This window comes from Magnolia sinica, chromosome 17 (genome assembly GCF_029962835.1).
Source record: "Magnolia sinica isolate HGM2019 chromosome 17, MsV1, whole genome shotgun sequence".
NCBI classification, from domain to species: Eukaryota; Viridiplantae; Streptophyta; class Magnoliopsida; order Magnoliales; family Magnoliaceae; genus Magnolia; species Magnolia sinica.
The window spans coordinates 62,528,660-62,552,315 of record NC_080589.1 but is presented as its reverse complement, the minus strand read 5'-3'; the positions used below and the strand labels follow the sequence as shown (position 1 = coordinate 62,552,315).

The 23,656-nt window shown below is 40.5% G+C and overlaps 2 non-coding genes across 2 annotated transcripts; both read left to right on the top strand.

Annotated features, from left to right (window-relative positions):
- The first annotated feature begins 10,653 nt into the window (after nucleotides 1-10,653).
- LOC131232013 (small nucleolar RNA R71) lies at nucleotides 10,654-10,760 on the top strand. The gene has a single exon (XR_009164622.1). It is a non-coding gene; the product is annotated as a small nucleolar RNA R71 (small nucleolar RNA).
- Nucleotides 10,761-14,734: 3,974 nt separating this feature from the next.
- Nucleotides 14,735-14,841, top strand: LOC131232121 (small nucleolar RNA R71). Its single transcript, XR_009164726.1, has one exon. It is a non-coding gene; the product is annotated as a small nucleolar RNA R71 (small nucleolar RNA).
- Nucleotides 14,842-23,656: the final 8,815 nt, after the last annotated feature.

The following is a 23,656-nucleotide window of genomic DNA, read 5'->3' as shown; positions in this document are numbered from 1 at the left end:
GATTCCTTTGGATGAAATAATGTGTCCAAGGACAATTCCCTTCTGAGCCATGAAATGGCACTTCTCCCAATTAAGTACCAAGTTCTTTTCTTCACATCTCTTCAGCACGCATTTAAGACTTTCCAAGCACTCGTTGAAAGATGGACCGAAGACAGAGAAATCGTCCATGAAGACCTCTAAATATTGCCCCACCATGTCAGAAAATATGCTCATCATACATCGCTGGAAGGTGGCAGGAGCATTACATAGTCCAAACGGCATCCTTCGGTAAGCAAAGGTGCCGTAGGGACATGTAAACGTAGTCTTTTCTTGATCTTCAGGGGCGATCTCTATCTGGTTGTAGCCCGAATACCCGTCAAGAAAACTATAATAGGAATTACCAGCTAACCTTTTCAAGATCTGATCAATGAAGGGCAAAGGAAAGTGGTCTTTCCTCGTGACGGTATTTAATTTTCTGTAGTCAATGCACATCCTCCAACCAGTAGTGACTCTAGTCGGCACGAGTTCATTATTAACATTGGCTAAGATGGTGATCCCGGACTTCTTAGGAACCACCTGAGTTGGACTCACCCATTGACTATCAGATATAGGGTATATGATACCCACATCCAATGTTTAAGAACCTCGACCTTAACCACTTCCTTCATGTTTGGATTTAGTCTACGTTGTGGTTGCTGAGCGGTCTTCGCATTATCCTCAAGATATATGCGGTGAGTACAAATCGAGGGGTCGATTCCCTTGAGGTCCGCGATTGTCCATCCAAGGGCTCGCTTATGCTCCAGGAGAGTAGATATGAGCATATTCTCTTATTCTTTCTCAAGGTGGGCAGAAATCACCACCGGGTATGTCTCATCTTGACCTAAGTATGCATATTTTAAATCAGAGGGCAAAGGTTTTAGGTCAAGCTTCGGTGGCTTGAGGTTAGACGGTAAAGGCACTTCATCAGTTTGGGGTAACTCTTCAAATTGTGGCCTCCACCGGTTAACTTCAAGTACCGGTACCGCATCAAGCATGGCACACGTCTCCCTAATTATGTCATCATCAAACTCATGGGAGTGGGCCAGGCACGTCTCTAGAGGATCAGAGGATAAGGTAAAGGGTGTCCTGTCATCCACGAAAGTATCGATCATGTTAATATCGTAGATATCGTCATCTTCCTCTATCCGTCTGGCCGTGTTGAAAAAGATATTCATTTCTAATGTCATATTCCCGAAAGACATACTCATGACACCATTCCTGCAATTGATAATTGCGTTTGAAGTGACAAGGAATGGGCGACCAAGAATGACGGGAATCTGAGTGCTTGTGTTACTGATGGGTTCGGTATCCAGGATGATGAAATCAACTGGGTAGTAAAATCGATCAACCTGAACCAACACATCCTCAATTATCCCTCTTGGTATACGAACAGAGCGATCACCAAGTTGTAGTGTGCTTAAGGTGGGTTTTAATTCACCTAAACCCAACTGTTTATATACCGAGTAGGGGATAAGATTAACGCTCGCTCCTAAGTCAAGAAGTGTGTGATCAATTCGATGGTCCCCAATTACACATGATATGGTTGGGCTACCGGGGTCTTTGAATTTTTGCGGCACATCTTGCTTTAGGATGGCACTCACTTTCTCAGTCAGGAAGATTTTCTTTTGAATATTTTGCCGTCTTTTGGTCGTACATAAGTCTTTCAGGAATTTGGCATATGAAGGTATTTGTTTCACGGCATCAAGTAGTGGAATGTTGACCTTCACTTGTTTCAACACCTCTAGAATATCCTGAGAGTTAGAGAGCGATTTTGGTGCAACCAACCGTTGGGGAAATGGAGCAACCGGCTTTCCTTGAGGTTCCGGTTCTAACTCTGGTGGGGCATGGCTAGATCCATCTTCTTTATCTACTTCCGGGTACTTAGGCTTTTCAGCCCTAACCGGAATGGTTTTGTCAATGATCTTTCCACTCCTAAGAGTGGTGATGGATTTAGCTTGCTCCATCTGATTTGAAGAGCTTGGGTCGCTAACTTCATATTGCAGTTTAGGATTGGGAAGAGGTTGAGCTGGGATGCTCCCCTTGTTCCCAATCGTATTTTCAGCCTTAAGTCCTTGTATTGCTTTTGTAAGGTCTTGGAAGGCCTGTAGCATACCCTGATTGAAAAGCTCTTGCTTTTGAAAATGTTTTAGAACCGAATCCTCTTAAGGTTTCTCTTGAGTTGGATTTTGATTTAGGTAACCTTGAGGTGTAGCGGTTTGTCCATTCCTCCAACTGAAGTTGGGATGATTTCTCCAGCCAGGATTGTATGTGTTAGAGGTGAGCCCACTGAAAGGTCTTTGGTAATTGCTTACTGTTCACACCCCAAGTGCAGGGTTGTGATGTAGTAATAAACTCGGTAAGACCGAGGTCGAATCCACAGGGACTGATACCTGTACGTTATCTGAAACCAAGTAGAAATAGAACTAGACTAAGATGTGTTCTAAACCAAATAGAATTTAAGAAATAATTGTGGAATAATTATCTAAAACTTTAAGGAATTTAGAGGAAGGAAACTAGGGATTCAGAGGATCCACTTGTAGAGATCAGGGAGATCTTATGCCTGCATAAAAAATCATGGAAATTTACTAGACTTCCTTTGATATAGTTTTCAAGGGGTGAAAGGTATATGAATTAGAATGGATTCCATCATCTAACCATGCCCAGGAGACAAAGCAAACAATAGGATTAAACTAATTACCAACCAATCAACAATGTATGAGGATCAGGAAGGGTACTGCCATCCTACCATGCCCATGGAGCAATGATGAACAACAGGGCTTCCTGACTTCATAAACATAAAAAGGGGAAAGAAATATTCAAAGCCATTGCAAACCCATTGTAATTTCAGTCACAACAGACCATTAAAAACTAAGAAAAATATTACTTTAATAATTAACTAAATCAAATTCAGTTTATGAATTTTAAAGGCACAAAGTAGACTCTCCCATCTTGCTACAGGCTTCACCTCTTAGCCCTATCTAAGAGGTTTAGCCACACATGAATGGGCTAAAACAAAGCAACAAAATAAATAAATAAAAATAACAAAGGAAAGAAAAGAACCAGGAGAGAGAGAAACCATCTTCTCCTTTTGCTCACGTCTCAGCAGAAAACCCAGAACCGAGCACCTGTCTTCCCTTTCTTTTTCCTTTTTCTCTCTCCCTGACGTGCAGCAGCAGCCAAGCCACGTCCAGCCTCACGTTCCGGTTTTTCCTTCTTCAGCTCCACGTCTGTCTTCCAAGAATCTCCGTTTTTCCTCTCACGTTCAAAACCCAAGACCGAGCACCTTCACGTTCTTCCTCTTTTTTTTTCTTCCTTTTTCCCCTTTAAACGAATGTTTTTCTCTCTCTTTATAGGCAGCAAAGACCCTGCTGGAGTGTTAGAGGCGGTGGCTGGAGTTTCCGCACTCCATGCGAAAATTTTTCGCAGCAGAAACCGGACGCGCAATCTGTTTTTTGCAGCAAAACACCCTCTATTTGATTTGATTTTGCAGCATGAAATCAACACATTTGTTGATTCTGACACCTTGGCTAGGGCTATGGCCATCTGTTGAAGCATGTGGATGGTCTGGATCATGCATCAGAATGTGATCTTGATCACGTTACGTCCCACAAGTGCCGTCTTTTCCGGATGTGCGCGAGCTGCGTAAACAGCGCCCGATCTTGTCGGCGCTGGATTCTCGGTGGGGCCCACTTTCCTTGTCGCTTGATAAATCCGACCCGCCCATTGAATTCCTCTCGAAATTTCAGCAAGGAAGGGGTGCTTTTACTTGGGTTCAGTGCGATCCATCAAATCAACTCATTCCACCGTCTGCCTTCAGTTTTGACGATCAAAAACTGACCTCCGATGTATCTCGCCATTTCGCCACCTAGACCATGTTTATGGGGCCCTTTTAGGCCTGATGGATGGTCTCGATTATCTGGATCATCGACCGTGGTGGCCCACAAGACCGGACCACAATCTCTGTTTCATAACAGAAACAGAACTTTGTTTTTGAAGAGGAGACGTCCAGAGGACGGTTTGCCATGCAAGTCTTAGTGCAAAAAGTGTACTATGTACACTGTATGATGATTATGAGAAATCCACACCATCCATCTTGTTGTCCATTTCATTTGAGCCGTGGGGGCCGAAGTTCAAGAGTATCTGGACAGCAGGTGGGCCCCAAATCAGGGTTTTATGGACTGATCTGTTAGTTCAGCCACTTTCACGAGGATCCAATGGGTGAAATTTGACGTGTACGGTTAGTTTTTGGTCCTCGAGCTATGTATAAAGTTTCGAGCTAAACGGATGGTGGGAACCCTGTGATCTTGCATTCTGGACCAATTTTCGGGCCACTTGAGCTTCAGTTTCCCGATTTCCGCGGATCCCCGGCGTGTAGTTCCGTCGATCTTGGTTCCCTGGAGTCCGTCCCTTGCCTTGGTGCATTCTGAACGTTAAATCCGTGCTTTTAGCATCCCGATCCAGTCTCAGCTCGCAATTCCACCTTGCAACACAAACATGATTAAAATGGGTTATTCAATGGTACCATGTTCATAAATCCAGGCAATAACTGGGTCTGATATGTAATATTTGACCCTCAACACAACCCCCAACTAGCATTTTGCTAGTCTCGAGCAAAATATGCGAAAAGTAAGTTGAGAATTACAGAACAATTTCTATAAAAAAAAAAAATGAATTCCAGTGATTTTTGCAGAATAATCCAGATATGAGAATGCTCAGATTCATGAATGTTGGGTATTACTTTCTCCTAGACTCAGGCGCATGGTAAACTTCATAATCAAGTTCAAAGTATTATTCCAGGAATTAGAACAATTCTGAACAATGAGTATCATGAGTGTATAATGAAATCTCGGCTTATTTCTATGATAACATTGATAATCAAAACAGCATTTAGGACACTCAAAACCTAAACCAGAATTTGCCGTACAATTCTTCTTTTTTAATTCTTCCCACTTTTGATTTTTTTCATCGAGGGAGAGGAGAATCGAATCCGCACCTATAGGGAGCAAACCTATGGTGAAGATTATTCGCCTAAACTTTTCCAAAGGTGTCTCTTTCTTTTTTTCTTTTCTTTTTCTCTTTTTTTTTTTTTCAATTGATCATGACGGGCAAATTTTCCAAGCTGGTTCCTTACATGCTCAGTGATTACCAAGTTAACCCTTTAATATCAAACTGAAATCTTAATGTGAAAGCGAGATGTGACATGTGAAATCATAACTCAATCAATGTTTAAAACTTCTAATTATAGATTAACACTTCAAACTTAATTGTGAAATCTAATATAATAGATGACTGAATCTAAGAGTCATAAATTACCAACTTCACTTATCTTGTAATTCTAAATTCAAGATGGCCATCAAAATCGCTTCGAATTCATACGAAATTCTAGAAAATTTTAAAAATTTTCACAATTTTTGCTCAAGACCAAGAAAACGCTGATTAGGAGACCTCATCTCCCACCCCCAACCTAAAATCTACATTGTCCTCAATGTAAAAGAAATAAGTATGCAATGCACATGGGACAAAATAAGTAAATGAGAAGTGATGGGAAGATAATACCTGAAAGAATCAAGAGGCTTTCCATAGATATTTACGAAAAAGGGGGTCAGTATAAGAGAGAAACCATCAAAAGTAAAGACAAAATCCTACCTATACCACTTCCGTAGGTGCTCTCGATTGCATTTAGCGTATGCAACAAGCCTTTAAACCCCTAGGTTACCCCTAGTGGACGAGTTGTAGTCTCGTGAGGGTTTGCAGTAATGTTACCCACAAACATTGAACTAACTAATGATAAAAATGACATGAAATGAAGAACTGGGTTGCCTCCCAGGAGCGCTAAGTTTACCGTCTTTAGCTAGACAAATAAAGCAACTACCCTAGTCCTAAGAAAACAGGAAACCTACCTATACCTCCATCAGATTAGGAGATCAATCCTGGTAAACAGGATCAGTCAGAGGCATAGGCATGTCCTCTGAATCAAATTTCTCGACAAATGGTTTCAATCGATGTCCATTGACTTTAAACTCCTTGCCATTGTCGGGATCTCTTATCTCAACGGCCCCATGTGGAAAAACAGTGACAACAATGTAAGGGCCGGTCCAACGAGATCGAAGCTTACCCGGAAAGAGATGTAATCGAGAATTGTACAAAAGGACCTTCTGACCAGGCGTGAATGATTTTCGCAAAATATGTTGGTCATGAAATACTTTCATCTTATCCTTGTAAATTCTCGAATTATCGTACGCATCATTTCGGATTTCTTCAAGTTCATTCAATTGAAGTTTGCGTAGCGAGCCAGCGTTGTCCAGATTGAAATTTAGATTTTTGATCGTCCAGTACGCTTTATGTTCCAGCTCCATAGGCAAGTGACAAGCTTTCTCATAGACAAGTCTAAAGGGAGACATTCCAATAGGGGTTTTAAAGGCAGTACGGTATGCCCATAAGGCATCGGTCAATCGGATTGACCAATCCTTACGGTCAGGGTTAACCGTTTTCTCCAAAATGTGTTTAATTTCCCTATTAGAAATCTCGGCTTGCCCACTTGTTTGTGGATGGTACAGGGTGCTCACCTTATGAGAGATACCGTATTTCTTCATTAAGCTCTCGAATGGTCTATTACAAAAGTGTGAGCCCCCATCACTAATGATGGCTCGAGGCGTTCCGAATCAAGAAATGATGTTTTCTTTTAGGAATTTAATGACCGTGCGATGGTCATTCTTTCGACACGGAATCGCTTCGACCCATTTAGTGACATAATCCACGGCGAGCAAAATATACAGATTCCCAAACGATTGGGGGAATGGTCCCATGAAATCGATGCCCCAGCAATCAAATGCTTCAATGATGAGGATGGGATTCAAAGGCATCATATTTCGACGGGACAATGCTCCCAATTTCTGACAACGCTCACAAGCTTTGCAAAACTCATGAGTGTCCCTAAACATAGTGGGCCAGTAAAAGCTACACTGCAGAATCTTGGCCGTGGTTTTTTTAGCAGAAAAGTGACCACCACAGGCCTCCGAGTGATAGAAGGAGATGACGCTTTGATGCTCATCGTCTGGTACACATCTCCTTAGAATTTGGTCTGGGCAATATTTAAATAAATAAGGATCATCCCAGAAAAAGTTGCGCACCTCGGTGAAAAATTTCTTCTTATCTTGCGCAGTCCACTGTGTCGGTATAGCACCTGTGATAAGAAAATTAGCAATATTAGCGAACCAAGGTGAATGGGAGACTCTAAACAATTGTTCCTCAGGGAACATGTCATTGATATGGGGCGTCTCAAGGGAATCAGAGGTATTAAGGCGAGAAAGGTGATCGGCCACTACGTTCTCTACTCCCTTTTTATCTTTAATTTCCAAATCAAATTCTTGGAGTAGAAGGATCCATCGTATCAAGTGGGGCTTAGAATCATTCTTAGAAAGAAGATACTTAAGTGCCGCATGATCTGTGTAGATAATGATCTTGGATCCGATCAAGTAGGACCTAAATTTGTCCAAGGCGAACACTACAGCTAAGAGTTCCTTTTCCGTAGTCGAGTAGTTCACCTGGGCAGAATTTAAAGTTCTACTTGCGTAATGAATGACGTAGGGCCGCTTATCTTTTCTCTGGCCTAGGACCGCCCCAAGAGCATAATCAGAAGCGTCGCACATAAGCTCAAAAGGAAGGCTCCAGTCAGGTGGCTGCATGATAGGTGCAGTGGTTAACGTGCCCTTAAGCTTGGTGAAAGCTTTCTGGCATTGCTCAGTCCACTCGTACGGAGCATCCTTTTGAAGAAGATTACATAAAGGACGAGAGAAGAGACTAAAGTCCTTTATGAATCGCCTGTAAAATCCTGCGTGTCCTAAGAAAGATCGCACGTCTCTGATGTTCTTGGGCGGAGGTAGGTTAGAGATAAGATCTATTTTTGCCTTATCTACCTCGATTCCTTTGGACGAGATGATATGCCCAAGGACAATTCCCTTCTGAACCATGAAATGACACTTCTCCCAATTAAGTACCAAGTTCTTTTCTTCACATCTTTTCAGCACACATTTAAGACTTTCCAAGCACTCGCTGAAAGATGGACCGTAAACAGAGAAGTCGTCCATGAAGACCTCTGGATATTGCCCCATCATATCAGAAAAGATACTAAGCATACATCGCTGAAAGGTGGCAGGGGCATTATATAGTCCGAATGGCATCCTTCGATAAGCAAAGGTGCCGTAGGGACATGTAAATGTGGTCTTTTCCTGGTCTTCAGGGGCTATCTCTATCTGGTTGTAGCCCGAATACCCATCAAGAAAACTGTAATAGGAATGACCAGCTAACCTTTTAAGGATCTGATCAATGAATGGTAAAGGAAAGTGGTCTTTCCTTGTGACGGTATTCAACTTCCTGTAGTCAATGCACATTCTCCAACCAGTAGTGACTCTAGTTGGCACGAGTTCATTATTAGCATTGGCTACGATGGTGATTCCAGACTTCTTAGGGACCACTTGAGTTGGACTCACCCATTGACTATCAGATATAGGGTATATAATACCCACATCCAATAGTTTAAGAACCTCGGCCTTAACCACTTCCTTCATATTTGGATTTAGTCTACGTTGTGGTTGCCGAGCGATTTTTGCATTATCCTCAAGATATATGCGGTGAGTACAAATCGAGGGATCGATTCCCTTGAGGTCCGCTATCGTCCATCCCAGGGCTCCTTTATGCTCAATGAGAGTAGATATAAGCATACTCTCCTGTTCTTTCTCCAGGTGGGCAGAGATCACCACCGGGTATGTCTCATCTTGACCTAAATAGGCATATTTCAAATCAGAGGGCAAAGGTTTTAGGTCAAGCTTCGGCGGCTTGAGGTTAGACGGTAGAGGCACTACATCGGTTTGTGGCAATTCTTCAAATTGTGGCCTCCACCGGTTAACTTCAAGTACCGGTGCAGTATCAAGCAAGGCACACGTCTCCCTAATCATGTCATCATCAAAATCATGGGAGTGGGCCAGGCATGTCTCCACATTGTCAGAGGATAAAATCAGCGGTATCGTATCTTCCACGAAAGAGTCAATCATGTTAATGTCGTGAAAATCGTCGTCATCCTCTGAGTTGCAGTCGTTATTGAAAAAAATGTTTGACTCCAATGTCAAATTTCCAAAAGACATAGTCATGATACCATTCCTGCAATTGATAATTGCATTTGACGTGGCAAGGAATGGGCGACCAAGAATGACGGGAATCTGAGTGCTCATGTTATTGATGGGTTCGGTGTCTAGGATGATAAAATCTACAGGGTAGTAAAATCTATCGACCTGGACTAACACATCCTCAATTATCCCTCTTGGTACATGAACAGAGTGATCAGCAAGTTGTAGTGTGGTTAGGGTGGGTTTTAATTCACCCAAACCTAACTGTTTGTATACCGAGTAGGAAATCAGATTGACGCTCGCTCCTAAGTCAAGAAGTGCGTGATCAATTCGATGGTTCCCGATTACACATGATATGGTTGGGCTACCGGGATCCTTGAATTTCTGTGGCTCGTCTTGCTTTAAGATGACACTCACTTTCTCAGTCAAGAAGATTTTCTTTTGAATAATTTTCCGTCTTTTGGTCGTGCATAAGTCTTTCAAGAATTTGGCATATGAAGGTATCTGTTTAACGACATCAAGTAGAGGAATATTGACTTTCACCTGTTTCAACACCTCTAGAATATCCTGAGAGTTAGAGAGAGGTTTTGGTGAAACCAACCGTTGGGGGAATGGAGCAACTGGCTTCTCTAGAAGTTCTGGTTCTACTTTTTGTGGGGCATCATTGGTTCCATCATTGTTGTCCTCTTCTGGTTCTTGAGGCTTTTCAGGCCTAACCGGAAGAGTTTTATCAATGATCTTCCCACTCCTAAGAGTGGTGATGGATTTAGCATGCCCCATCTGATTTGAAGAGCTGGAATCATTATTCTCGTAATGTGGTATACGATTGCGGAGATGTTGTGCAAGAAGCATACCCTTTTCTATAACCGACATACGAGAAACAATCTTTTGCATAAAATCTGTAATTCCCCGCATTGCCTGAGCCAGCTCTTGTATGGGATTTTGAACCGGTTCCTCTTGAGGTTTCACTTGATTTGGATTTTGATTGAAGAAACCTGGAGGAGTCGCCGTTTGTCCATTCCTCCAACTAAAGTTTGGATGATTTTTCCAGCCAGGATTGTATGTGTTGGAGTTAGGTCCAGTAAAATGTCTTTGATAATTATTTACGGCATTGGCTTGTTCATTCAACACTCCTCGAAAGGCAGGTATTGTAGGACAGTTTTCAGTTGTGTGAATGTTGCAATCACAGATGCCGCAAACAATTTCATTGACCTTATCCTTCTTTCCTTCCATGGCCTCAACTTTTCTTATGAGCGTAGTCACTTTACACTTGAGATCATCCTCTTCTTTCAAGAGATATAATCCACCTTTCTCCTTTAATTGAGTCGGCCTAGACGTGGTGTTCGCCATTGGGTAATAGTCCCATGATTGTGTTTTTCAGAGACTATCGAGGTAATCCCATACCTCGTCAACATCTTTGTTGATGAACTCTCCATTACACATTGTCTCGACCATTTGGCGCATGGAAGATGTCAGTCCATCATAGAAAAAATTTGTAATGCGCCACGTTTCAAATCCGTGTTGTGGGCATGAACTGACCAAATCTTTGAACCTTTTCCAACATTGGAAGAATGTTTCATCTTCCTTTTGGGCAAAGTTCATGATCGCTTTTCTGAGGGTAATCGTTTTATGATGTGGGAAGAATTTTTTTATGAATTCCCTCTGCATGTCGTTCCATGTGCCAATGGATCTAGGACGCAGTAAATGTAACCACGTCTTAGCTTTCTCTTTTAAGGAAAAAGGAAAGAGTTTCAGCCTAATTGTATCCTCAGATACATTAGGAAAACATAATGTAGCTATAATCTCATCGAACTCTTTCAAATGTAAATATGGACTTTCTGATTCAAGTCCATGGAATTTGGGAAGGAGTTGGATAACTCCTGGCTTGATGTCCATTTGTCCTGTGTTTTCAGGAAAAATCATGCATGAGGGCATACTCACTCCCGCCGGTTGTAGATAATCTCGTAAAGTACGAGGCGGGGGTGTCAGTTGCACCTCATTCTCATCTTGGGTATCCTCCACCCTGGGTGGGAGTAGAGGAGGTTGGTCTTCAGCCATAACTTCAGTTAACTCAGGGGATTTCGAGCGGTGTCTAGTCCTGCGATGGATAGTCAACCCCTCAACCAATCCTCCTTCAGTCAAGAGACGTCGAGTGTCGTCACGGGCCCACTTGGGCATGAAAACACTCGCAGCCCTCAATTAAAAACCTAATCCTAAGAAAGGGAAAGAAAATCTAGAAAGAAAGAGAGAGTTGGAAAGAAATTACCAAATTGGAGTCCTAAGTTAAAAACCGAATTAGAAATTATAAGTTAGATTCTAAAAAGAGAAGAATGATCCTTTAAAAGAAAAATAACAGTAAATTAATTTCTAAAAGAAGGTATTCTTAAAAGAAAGTGGAAATTTCTAAAGTAAATTAGGGAAGATCTAAACTAGAAAGTAAATTATTAAAAGAGAACTGAAAAATAGAAAGTAGGGAAGGAGCTTACCGAATTAGAAATTTCTATCTTAAAGGCCTACAAAATAGGAAGGTTAGTTTCTAAACAAAAATTCTAAAAATAAATTAGGAAACAAATTAGATTCTAAGATTAGAAAGTTACTAAAAATAAAAGTAGAAAGTTAATTAAGAAATAACCTAGTTTCTATTTCCTACAGATGAGAGGATACTAGAATTAGAAAATTTCTAAGATTTAAACCTTAATTCTAAAAACAGAAAAAGTAGAGAATTTAGGAGAGAATTACCAATTTAGAAATTTATGTCAGGATCCTACAAAACAGGAAACAAGTTAGTTCTAAAAATCAAATAGAAATAAAAATCTAAAACTAAAGTTAATAAAATCCTAATCTCAAACTAATTCTAAAACTAATTAATTTCAAAGAATCGTAGCCGTCAGTCTCCGGCAACGGCGCCAAAAACTTGTTCACACCCCAAGTGCAGGGTTGTGATGTAGTAATAAACTCGGTAAGACCGAGGTGGAATCCACAGGGACTGATACCTGTACGTTATCTGAAACCAAGTAGAAATAGAACAAGACTAAGATGTGTTCTAAACCAAATGGAATTTAAGAAATAATTGTGGAATAATTATCTAAAACTTTAAGGAATTTAGAGGAAGGAAACTAGAGATTCAGAGGATCCACTTGTAGAGATCAGGGAGATCTTATGCCTGCATAAAAAATCATGGAAATTTACTAGACTTCCTTTGATATAGTTTTCAAGGGGTGAAAGGTATATGAATTAGAATGGATTCCATCATCTAACCATGCCCAGGAGACAAAGCAAACAACAGGATTAAACTAATTACCAACCAATCAACAATGTATGAGGATCAGGAAGGGTACTGCCATCCTACCATGCCCATGGAGCAATGATGAACAACAGGGCTTCCTGACTTCATAAACATAAAAAGGGGAAAGAAATATTCAAAGCCATTGCAAACCCATTGTAATTTTAGTCACAACAGACCATTAAAAACTGAGAAAAATATTACTTTAATAATTAACTAAATCAAATTCAGTTTATGAATTTTAAAGGCACAAAGTAGACTCTCCCATCTTGCTACAGGCTTCACCTCTTAGCCCTAGCTAAGAGGTTTAGCCACACATGAATGGGCTAAAAAAAAGCAACAAAATAAATTTAAAAAAAAAACAAAGGAAAGAAAAGAACCAGGAGAGAGAGAAACCATCTTCTCCTTTTGCTCACGTCTCAGCAGAAAACCCAGAACCGAGCACCTGTCTTCCCTTTCTTTTTCCTTTTTCTCTCTCCCTGACGTGCAGCAGCAGCCAAGCCACGTCCAGCCTCACGTTCCGGTTTTTCCTTCTTCAGCTCCACGTCTGTCTTCCAAGAATCTCCGTTTTTCCTCTCACGTTCAAAACCCAAGACCGAGCACCTTCACGTTCTTCCTCTTTTTTTTCTTCCTTTTTCCCCTTTAAACGAATGCTTTTCTCTCTCTTTATAGGCAGCAAAGACCCTGCTGGAGTGTTAGAGGCGGTGGCTGGAGTTTCCGCACTCCATGCGGAAATTTTTCGCAGCAGAAACCGGACGCGCAATCTGTTTTTCGCAGCAAAACACCCTCTATTTGATTTGATTTTGCAGCATGAAATCAACACATTTGTTGATTCTGACACCTTGGCTAGGGCTATGGCCATCTGTTGAAGCATGTAGATGGTCTGGATCATGCATCAGAATGTGATCTTGATCACGTTACGTCCCACAAGTGCCGTCTTTTCCGGATGTGCGCGAGCTGCGTAAACAGCGCCCGATCTTGTCGGCGCTGGACTCTCGGTGGGGCCCACTTTCCTTATCGCTTGATAAATCCGACCCGCCCATTGAATTCCTCTCAGAATTTCAGCAAGGAAGGGGTGCTTTTACTCGGGTTCAGTGCGATCCATCAAATCAACTCATTCCACCGTCTGCCTTCAGTTTTGACGATCAAAAACTGACCTCCGATGTATCTCGCCATTTCGCCACCTAGACCATGTTTACGGGGCCCTTTTAGGCCTGATGGATGGTCCCGATTATCTGGATCATCGACCGTGGTGGCCCACAAGACCGGACCGCAATCTCTGTTTCATAACAGAAACAGAACTTTGTTTTTGAAGAGGAGACGTCCAGAGAACGGTTTGCCATGCAAGTCTTAGTGCAAAAAGTGTACTATGTACACTGTATGATGATTATGAGAAATCCACATCATCCATCTTGTTGTCCATTTCATTTGAGCCGTGGGGGCCGAAGTTCAAGAGTATCTGGAGAGCAGGTGGGCCCCAAATTAGGATTTTATGGACTGATCTGTTAGTTCAGCCACTTTCACGAGGATCCAATGGGTGAAATTTGACGTGTACGGTTAGTTTTTGTCCTCGAGCTATGTATAAAGTTTCGAACTAAACGGATGGTGGGAACCTTGTGATCTTGCATTCTGGACCAATTTTTGGGCCACTTGAGCTTCAGTTTCCCGATTTCCGCGGATCCCCGGCGTGTAGTTCTATCGATCTTGGTTCCCTGGAGTCCGTCCCTTGCCTTGGTGCATTCTGAACGTTAAATCCATGCTTTTAGCATCCCGATCCAGTCTCAGCTCGCAATTCCACCTTGCAACACAAACATGATTAAAATGGGTTATTCAATGGTACCATGTTCATAAATCCAGGCAATAACTGGGTCTGGTATGTAATATTTGACCCTCAACACTTACAGCATTGGATTGCTCATTTAATACCTCTTGAAAGGCAGAGATAGTTGGACAGTTTTCAGTAGTATGAATGTTACAACCACAGATGCTACAAACAATTTCCTTAGCCTTATCCTTCTTAAATTTCATGGCCTCGAGTTTCCTAGTGAGATTAGCTACCTTAGCATTAATATTATCGTCTTCTCTCAGGAGATACATTCCACCCATTTCCTTGGAATGAGTCGGCCTAGACGTAGTACTGGATCTAGGGGTGATGTCCCATGTTTGTGTGTTCTCAGCAAGTTTATCAAAGTAATCCCACACTTCATCGACTCCTTTATTCATAAACTCCCCATTACACATCGTCTCGACTAATTGGCGCATGGGAGATGTCAGTCCATCATAGAAAAAGTTCGTGATGCACCATGTTTCAAAACCATGTTGTGGGCATGAACTAACAAGATCCTTGAACCGCTCCCAACATTGGAAGAATGTTTCATCTTCCCTTTGGGCGAAGTTCATGATCGACTTTCTTAGGGTGTTCGTCTTATGGTATGGAAAAAACTTCTTAATGAACTCCCTTGTCATGTCATTCCATCTGCCAATTGATCGAGGACGTAGTGAATGTAACCACGTCTTGGCTTTCTCTTTCAAAGAAAAGGGAAAGAGTTTCAACCTGACCGTGTCATCAGACACGTTAAGAAAGTATAAGGTAGCTATGATCTCGTCAAATTCTTTTAAATGTAAGTAAGGATTCTCTGACTCAAGCCCATGAAATTTAGGGAGGAGTTGGATCACCCCTGGCTTGATATCCATGTGTCCTTCATTCTCAGGAAAAACCATGCATGAGGGCGTACTCACCCCCGCCGGTTGTAAGTAATCTCGTAAGGTACGAGGCGGGGGTGCTTGATGCACCTCATTCTCATCCTGAAGATCTTCTACCCTAGGTTGGGGTAGAAGAGGTTGATTTTCAGCCATATCCTCAATTAACTCAGGGGATTTCGAGCGGTGTCTAGTCCTACGATGGACAGTTAACCCCTCAACTAATCCTCCTTCAGTCAAGAGACGTCGAGTGTTGTCACGAGTCCACTTGGGCATGAAACACTCGCAGCCCTCAATCAAATTCTAAACCTAATCCTAAGAAGGGAAATAAAAATCTAAACAGAGAAAGAGGGTTGGAAGGAAGTTACCAAATTGGAGTCCCTAAATTGAAACCTGCAAAATAGAACAAAACAAGTTAGTTTCTAAGAATAGCAAGCCTATAAATTTCCTAAGAAGAGAAATATAGAAATAAAAAGAAACAATGAAGAATTCCTAAATTAGAAAGTAGAAATTTAGAAAGAGCGTACCAAATTTAGAAATTTCTAATAAGCCTACAAAACAGAAAAGTTAGTTTCTAAACAGAAAGTCTTAAAATAGAAAATTTCTAAAAATAAAATAGGAAACAAAATTAGATTCTAAAAGAGTTAGAATTAGAAACTTACTAAAAAGGAATCCTAATCTAGAAATAGTAAGGAAGAGAGAAATTACCAATTTAAAAACCTATCTCAGAATCCTACAAAATAAGAAAGTTGGGTTAGTTTCTAAAAAAAAAGAAAACTATCTAAAAATAGAAAGTTATTTAAATAGAAGATTTCTAAAAATTAAAGGAAAACCTGGAATTAGAAAATTCTAAAATAAATCCTAAAAATCAGAAAAGTCCTAATCTTAAACTAATCCTAAAACCAGTTATCTTCAGGAAACGTAGCCGTCAATCCCTGGCAACGGTGCCAAAAACTTGTTCACACCCCAAGTGCAGGGTTGTGATGTAGTAATAAACTCGGTAAGACCGAGGTTGAATCCACAGGGACTGAAACCTGTACGTTATCTGAAAATAACCAGATCTAGAACTAGGCCAAGATGAAATCTAAACCAATTGTGATTTGAGGAATAATGGTGAAATATTAATCTAAACTTAAAGAATTCAGAGAAATGGAACTAGGGATTCAGAGGATCCATTTGTAGATATCAGGGAGATCTTATGCCTGCTTCATGGATATTATACTGAACTTATTTGATATAGTTTTCAAGAGATGAAAGGTATAAGAATTAGGTATGATTTCATCACAAATTCATGCCTAAGATACAAGGTAAACAACAGAACTTAGACCAATCCATAACCAACTAAAAGATGTATGAGTGTTAGGAAGGATTCCATCATCCAACCATGTCTATGAGACGATGGCGAACAACAGGGTTTCCAAACATCAAAATAAAAGGAAAGGAATTATTCAAGCCATCACAGATCTACTGTAATTTAAATCACAACAAACCATTAATGACTAAAAGAATTTCTTAAATCAAAACAAAGTCAATCAGTTCAGTTCAAATCAAACCTGTAGAAGCTTCCATCACGCCACAAGCTTCACCTCTTAGCCCTAGCTAAGGGATTTAGCCTAACATAATCATATGAAAAAGAAGAAAAATAAAGAAAAAATACATAAAAACTCCAAACACTTCTCTCTCCGCCTCTCTCTCTCTCTATCTGATGTCCCCTATTCAAGCATACCCTCTTCTCCACGTTTGGAACTCTTTTTATAGCTTTTGGAGTGGTGGAAATCGGATTTGGGAAGCTATCGCACGCGCAGCGAAAGCCTTTTCGCAGCCAAGTTCGGGGCTTCATAACTCTCGCGTTCCTTGCATTATTTCTGTAAAATCAGCGTCTCTTGGAAGTATTTTGGCTGGCCTACACGATGGACGGTTCAGATCTGCCATATGATCAAAGATGGTGGGCCACAACTGCCTGAAAAATCTGATTTCGTGGACGTGTGTAGCCTTTCGCACGTCCGGCGCTGACGTGATCGGTGGGCCCCACAGAGGTATTTTCAGGACAATCCACCCCGTCCATTAGATTCAGGACAAAATTTCAATCAAGAATGGGAGGTTTTGAACGTCCATTGACGCGGCCCAGAGAAGAAATCACCTCAAAAATTATTTTGAACGTCGCAGGACCGCCTGTTTGTGGCCTCTGTATCGCGCACGTGTGCTTGCATGGGTCCAAAAGTTCAGCAAGGTTTTGTAGTAGTCGAGGCCCTCTACACGATGGACGGTTTGGATTGTCCACTGGGACAATGTGTGGGGCCCACTAGCGTCCGCAAAAACAGCCAGCGTCCATCCGTTTTGCCGCGTGAAACGGCAATTGCCGTATTTGGGAAGGAGACGCGGGTCAGCGCTGCTGACCCACGTTTGTTGGCTCGGTGCGGCTCGGGTCTACGTGTGCTGTGCACACACACGCGCGTAAAGTGGGACCCACCTTGCTTCTTTTGATAAATCCACATCGTCCATCTGGTTTCCCATCTAATTTAATGGGTTGAGACCAAAATTGGAGTATATCCAGATATCAGGCGGGCCAGAATTAATGGTTTATGGGCTGATCTGTCAGTTGGGGCGCTTCTATAGTGATCCGAGGGCTGAAATTTGATATGTACGGTTAATTTATGGCCCTCAGGCCATGTATGAAGTTTTGAGCCAATCAGATGGCGAGAACTATGTGATCTTGCATTTTTCACCATTATCGGGCCTCTTTAACGTGAATGGCTTGATTTCCTCGGATCCCTGGTGTGTAATTCCATCGATCTTGGTCCCCTGGAGTCCGTCCCTTGCCTTGGGTGTCATCAGAGCGTTAAATCCATGGTTTAAGCACCCTTTTTCAGTTCATGCTTGTAAATACACTCTGCATCACAAACACGATTAAATCAGGCTATTAAACGGTATCAATGATTGTAAATCCATGCAATAACTGAGTCTGATATGCAATATTTGACCCTCAACAGCTTTCCTCCGTCCGGCTTGTCCCTCTTCTTCCCCCTCTCTCTCTCTCAGTCTCTCCCTCTCTCTCACTCCCCTGTCTGGCGGTGCTAATTCCTACCGCTCGTCTCGTCCCTACCTGCCCGGTGCCCCTGTCCAAGGTCGCAGCTCGTCGCTACCCCTGTCCAATGCTAGTCTCTCTCTCATTCAGTCGTTTCGACGTTCCCCTTAAAAAAAACCCTCTCTTAAAAAACCCTAACCCGCACGGCCTGCCCGACACGACGCCCCTGTCCGCAGCTCGTCCCTGCCCTGCCCGACACCCCTAGCTGCAGCTCGTCCCTGACCTACCGGACGCCCCTGTCTGCAGCTCGTCCCACCCTTGCTTGGTGCCCCTGTTTGTCCATCAGGTAAGAATTTTTATTTTAATTATTTCCCTCTCAGTTGATAAAAGATTTTTTTAAGATTTCGAAAATTAAAATTAAGGTTGATTAAGATAATAATTGAGACTTGTTCTAATAAGGAGGTATTTGTTTGTTGAATTTGCACCAGTTGAATATATATCATCTCATCAATTTGTTGGACTTTTAATAATCTTTCATTTAAAATATCAATTAAATGTGAATTTTAATGTATTGTTCATGTATATTTTGGGTTATGATTTGGATAGTTTAATTTTGTTACTCGTGTTCCATGTTGAGAAATTTTTTAAGGCCTGTGTATCAACCATGACACTCCCCCAGACTTAATATAGTGATTCTTTTATCTTTGTTGGATGCTTAGAAACTAGAGTTGGGTTTCAATACCTTAATTGGATTTGACATTTGGGTTGAGGAATGCCTAGTGCACTCAAGTTATTACACTTAGCATTCATCTTTCATATTGCACTTTCAATTCATTTATTGTTTGATTGTTAAGTTTTATTATTATTTTTATTGTTCTAGTCATAGTATAAGATAATCAGTTGCCCATTTGAGGATTTCTATATTGCCAGACCTAGATTCAGTGTGTTCTTAGATACATAGAAATTCTCAAATTGTCCATTTTTTGACAGTTCAGGGTTAGATAGATTGTAATGTATTCATTTATTCTAATTTAAATGCATATGCCTGTTCTGATTTTATTTCTCCTTTTTCTCTCTGGATATATTTCATGTATTTATTTCCGTCGTCAAATGTTCACACTTTGTGTTGATAATTGACATGGGAATCAAATACAAGATTAATATATTCTGGAGAGATAAGGGGAGATGTTGCTAGAATTTCGGCTTAGCATTTAAATTAAAAAATGAAGGCATTACAATCTATCCAACCTTGAATGGGTGACTGATTTAGACAGTTAAGTAAGTGTGCCCGTCTAACAGTCTAGCCGTCTAGGTATATCCGTATAACATATCGAGAACTTTATTTTATAGATGACTAGTTAAGATGAAAGTCCAAATACCCCTGTAATGGGTGCATCAGCCACATCTCCTCTAATCATAGAGGGAGACACAGACACGTTAACTGCATACAAAAGGAAGAAGAAGAGATCAGCAGTGTGGGATGATTTCGAAGATATGACAGTTAACGGTGTACAGAAGATAAAGTGTAATTACTGCAAAGGGTTATTTAGAAAGATTTCAGGAGGATCTACGACACATCTAATTAAACATTTGAAGATGTGTCCTAAGAAACCAAGACTCCCTCCTCCCGGCCAACAGTTGTTGTCATTTACGAAGTCAGAAGTAGACGACTCCCAAGATGTAGTGTCCACTTATAAGTTTGACAAAGAGAAGCTAAATGAGTGGTATGTTAGATTAGTGATTTTGGAAGAAAAATCTTTCAGAATGATAGAAAGTAAAGGGTTTAGGGCTTTCTGTCAATTCCTTAACCCTCGGGCCGAGAATGTCTCCCGCGTCACAGTGCAAAGAGAGTGCATGAAGATGTATGCAAATGAGAAGATGAAACTAAAAGAAGTTTTGGCTTCAGTGTCCAGAATAGCTTTGACTTCTGATTTATGGACGGTGTCCAATCAAAGAAAATGATACATTTCATTAACCGCTCACTATGTCGATAAGGATTGGAAACTATGCAAGATAATTTTGAACTTCCGCAACCTTCCTCCTACACATACTGGTTTACTTATTTCAGATTGCATCTATAGTTGTCTAGAAGGCTGGAGCATTGAGAAGAAAATTTTAGCAATAACTATAAACAATGTTTCAACAAATGACAGTGTCATTTCATGCTTACGTAACCAGTTCAGGGCTACAGGAAATTTATTTTTTGAAGGAAAAATATTCCATATCAGATGTTGTGCCCATATTGTAAATTTGATTATACAAGAAGGGCTGAAAGCAATTGACAATACTATAAAGAACATAAGAGAAAGTGTGAAATATATAAGGGGGTCGCTATCGAAACTAAGTGTATGGAATGACATCATCCAACGTTTGAATGTACCATCTAAAAAAGCGTTGAAGTTAGATGTCTGTACACGCTGGAACTCAACCTATGAAATGTTAAATACGACAATAGAATTACAACTTACATTTCTTGAATACGCGGCGCGTGACAGAACATATTCTTAGTTGCTGAGCACAGATGATTGAGTCAAAGCAAAAGAAGTTCACACATTTCTCAAAGTTTTCTATGACTGCACGAAGATTTTTTCTGAGAATCAGTATCCAACTGCAAATCTATTTCTTCCGTCTCTTTGAAAGATTAAGGATGCTCTACAGAAAAATACTAGTGCTGGTCCAGATTTCATACGCTAAATGACAGTTGGTATAAAGACGAAGTTTGATAAATACTAGGACGAATGTCATCTGTTGATGTCCTTGGCAGTTGTTCTTGATTCTCGTTGTAATATGGGGTTGGTTAGATTTATTTTCATGAAACTTTATCCTACTGAAAGAGCGGCAACAGAGACGTTCAAGGTTCGTCAAGCCCTTGAAGATTTATACAAATCGTATGTTAGTACTTTACCTGTGGCGGGTATTAAAGAAAGTAGAGATGCGGATATTTCTGTACCTGGTATTCCGGATGTGCTAAATGAATACATATCATACTTGGCACAAGCATAAATGAGAGTTAATACTAAGAAATCAGAGCTAGAAATGTACCTCAATGAGTCAATCGTAGTTCGATCCAAATTTGATGTGTTGGAATGGTGGAGGATGAGGGTTACTGAATCAAAATACCCTACATTATTTATGATGGCAAGGGACATATCATTAATACCAATTTCAACAGTGGCATCAGAATCCGCATTCAGCATAGGGAGAAGGGTTGTGAGCAAGTATCGAAGCTCACTTTCGCCAAATATAGTTGAAGCATTGATTTGTACGGAAGATTAGTTGTGCCCGATATGGGGAGGAGATATGAATGATGATGATGAAGAAGAGGAGATTGAGATTCATGACGAGTCTTTACCTATAGATCAATAATTATTTTCAGTTTTTCAATTCTTTTTAGTTGGAAGTTGAATGATCTGTAATATTATTTTACAAACATGAAAGTGTTGGAATGTGGTTTGGAAGACTTTGAATATTTGATATTTATTTACATATGTCTCTTCATTTGCTTTTATTTTTGATACATTTATATTGCTTTATTTTGTTCCTATATCAAGTTCAAATTATTTATTAATATTCTGATTTTTTTAATTAAAAATTGAGAGTAAATATATCGTCATCTGACCTATCGACAAACATTTGGGACTGCGCTTCCCTAGTTGAATCACCACTAAGGTCTGAAAAAATAAAGATTAAGTGTGGCTTGTGTAGCGCAAAGTTTGTGAACAAGACTAATCGCTTTCGCTTACACTTGTCATGTCGAGGTGGTGATGCAAAACCATGCCCCAATGTCCCTAAGGATGTCCAAATTCTTTTTCAAGCCCTGTTAGATTCGAATAGAAAACCTTTCACTCCATCCAAACCTTCTACTTTTGGATCTAGTACATGAATGACATCTACAAAAGATGCAGAGGAGAAAGCCAGATTAAAAGCTTTGGAGGCAGAACAATTCCAACTTGCCTTAAAACGCAGTATGGAAGAAGTTTCTAGACTTCAGCGATATTCGAGTCAAAGACAACACGATGTTGAAATAGGATCGAGTACGACAAGCAAGAAGAAGAAAAATAGTAACAAATTCAAATTCTTGACCCATCTCGATGAATTTTATAAGGCATTTGGTACTACATATAATTGTTCACATAAAGAAAGTTTGAAAATTCTAATTCAAAATGTAAAAGAGCACGAAGGAAATATCTCTTCGCCTTCTGACTCAGAGGAATAGAACCAATATGTACATGAAAAAATAGATAGCAGTTCTGATGGATCGAATGATAATACAGGAAGGCACTCCTCTTATGGAGGTTATTAGTTATAAATTGTCATTTTGAATTATGTAATGTAAATACATAATTATCGAAGTTTTTTAATCATAAATTATGTGCATTTTATATATTTTATTGCTTTGTTCAACTTCAAATTCCATTTGACAATCGAATTAAAATTCAAATGAATCTGAATTTATGACTCGAACTCGGCTCAAAGCTTGAACTCGTTGCTCAAAATCCCTGCTCGAAATGGGCTCAAGTTTGGACTCGGACTCGACTCAACTCGATTTCTACTCATACTCGGACGAGTAGAGCACGAGCAGGGAATCCATGCTCGATGCTCGAGTAGAGCCGAGTACAAGCAGGACTCGGCTAGGGCGAGCCGACCATGAGCAGGGCAATACTCGGCTCGACTCGACTCGTGTATAGCTCTACACCACATACACTATCTGGTGGAGATCGGATACCCTATCTACTGGGGTTGTTTGAAAGCAACTTGATGGTTTATTATTCTCTTGAAAATATGATGTTTTAAAGTAAAACTACGAGTGTTTAGAGTGGATCCGGCCTTAATATGAAAATGATACATCAGGAAATTTGGTATACTGTAATTGCTCTGCCATTATGAAAGATGATGGTTGGGTTTTCTCTGTTGTACAAGGGTTTGACAGATGTACGATCCAAACCATTGATATGATGTCCAGCACAGTGACTGCCCCACACAGCAAAAGAAGTACCAAGTTTGGAAAATTCTAACCATTGTATTTATAGTCTTTCTTTGTTGAATATGCAACAATTAATTTTTTCCTCTTTTGTTTTTTTTTTTGATTGCCCATTTGCTGGCCACCAAAAAGAATTACTAATGCATGAGCCATCCAAACTGAGGCCTATCAATGGTTTGGATCTAGGAACTATGGAATCCACCGGTACAAACTTAAAACCTGATCAAAATATCACAGAAACTCTTGTGTGGAGCATGTTTGCTAGTTGTTTTCATTTGTTTCTGAAAATTTTTTAGAGATCGAGATGTGAGAGAGATTTAGCTTGTCAATCCAAAATATTGATATAAGCAATTATGTTAAATCCATTTTAATATTAGAAAACAATGCCCGCTATCACCCAATCCCTGTCGGTGAAATGTACAATGATACCTATACACTCTAGTTCACATGCCAACTTCTCATGTGTTAAGGACGTCTGGGATATTCATAAAGGCAGGCCCAACCATGCAGATGATTGACAGTTATGA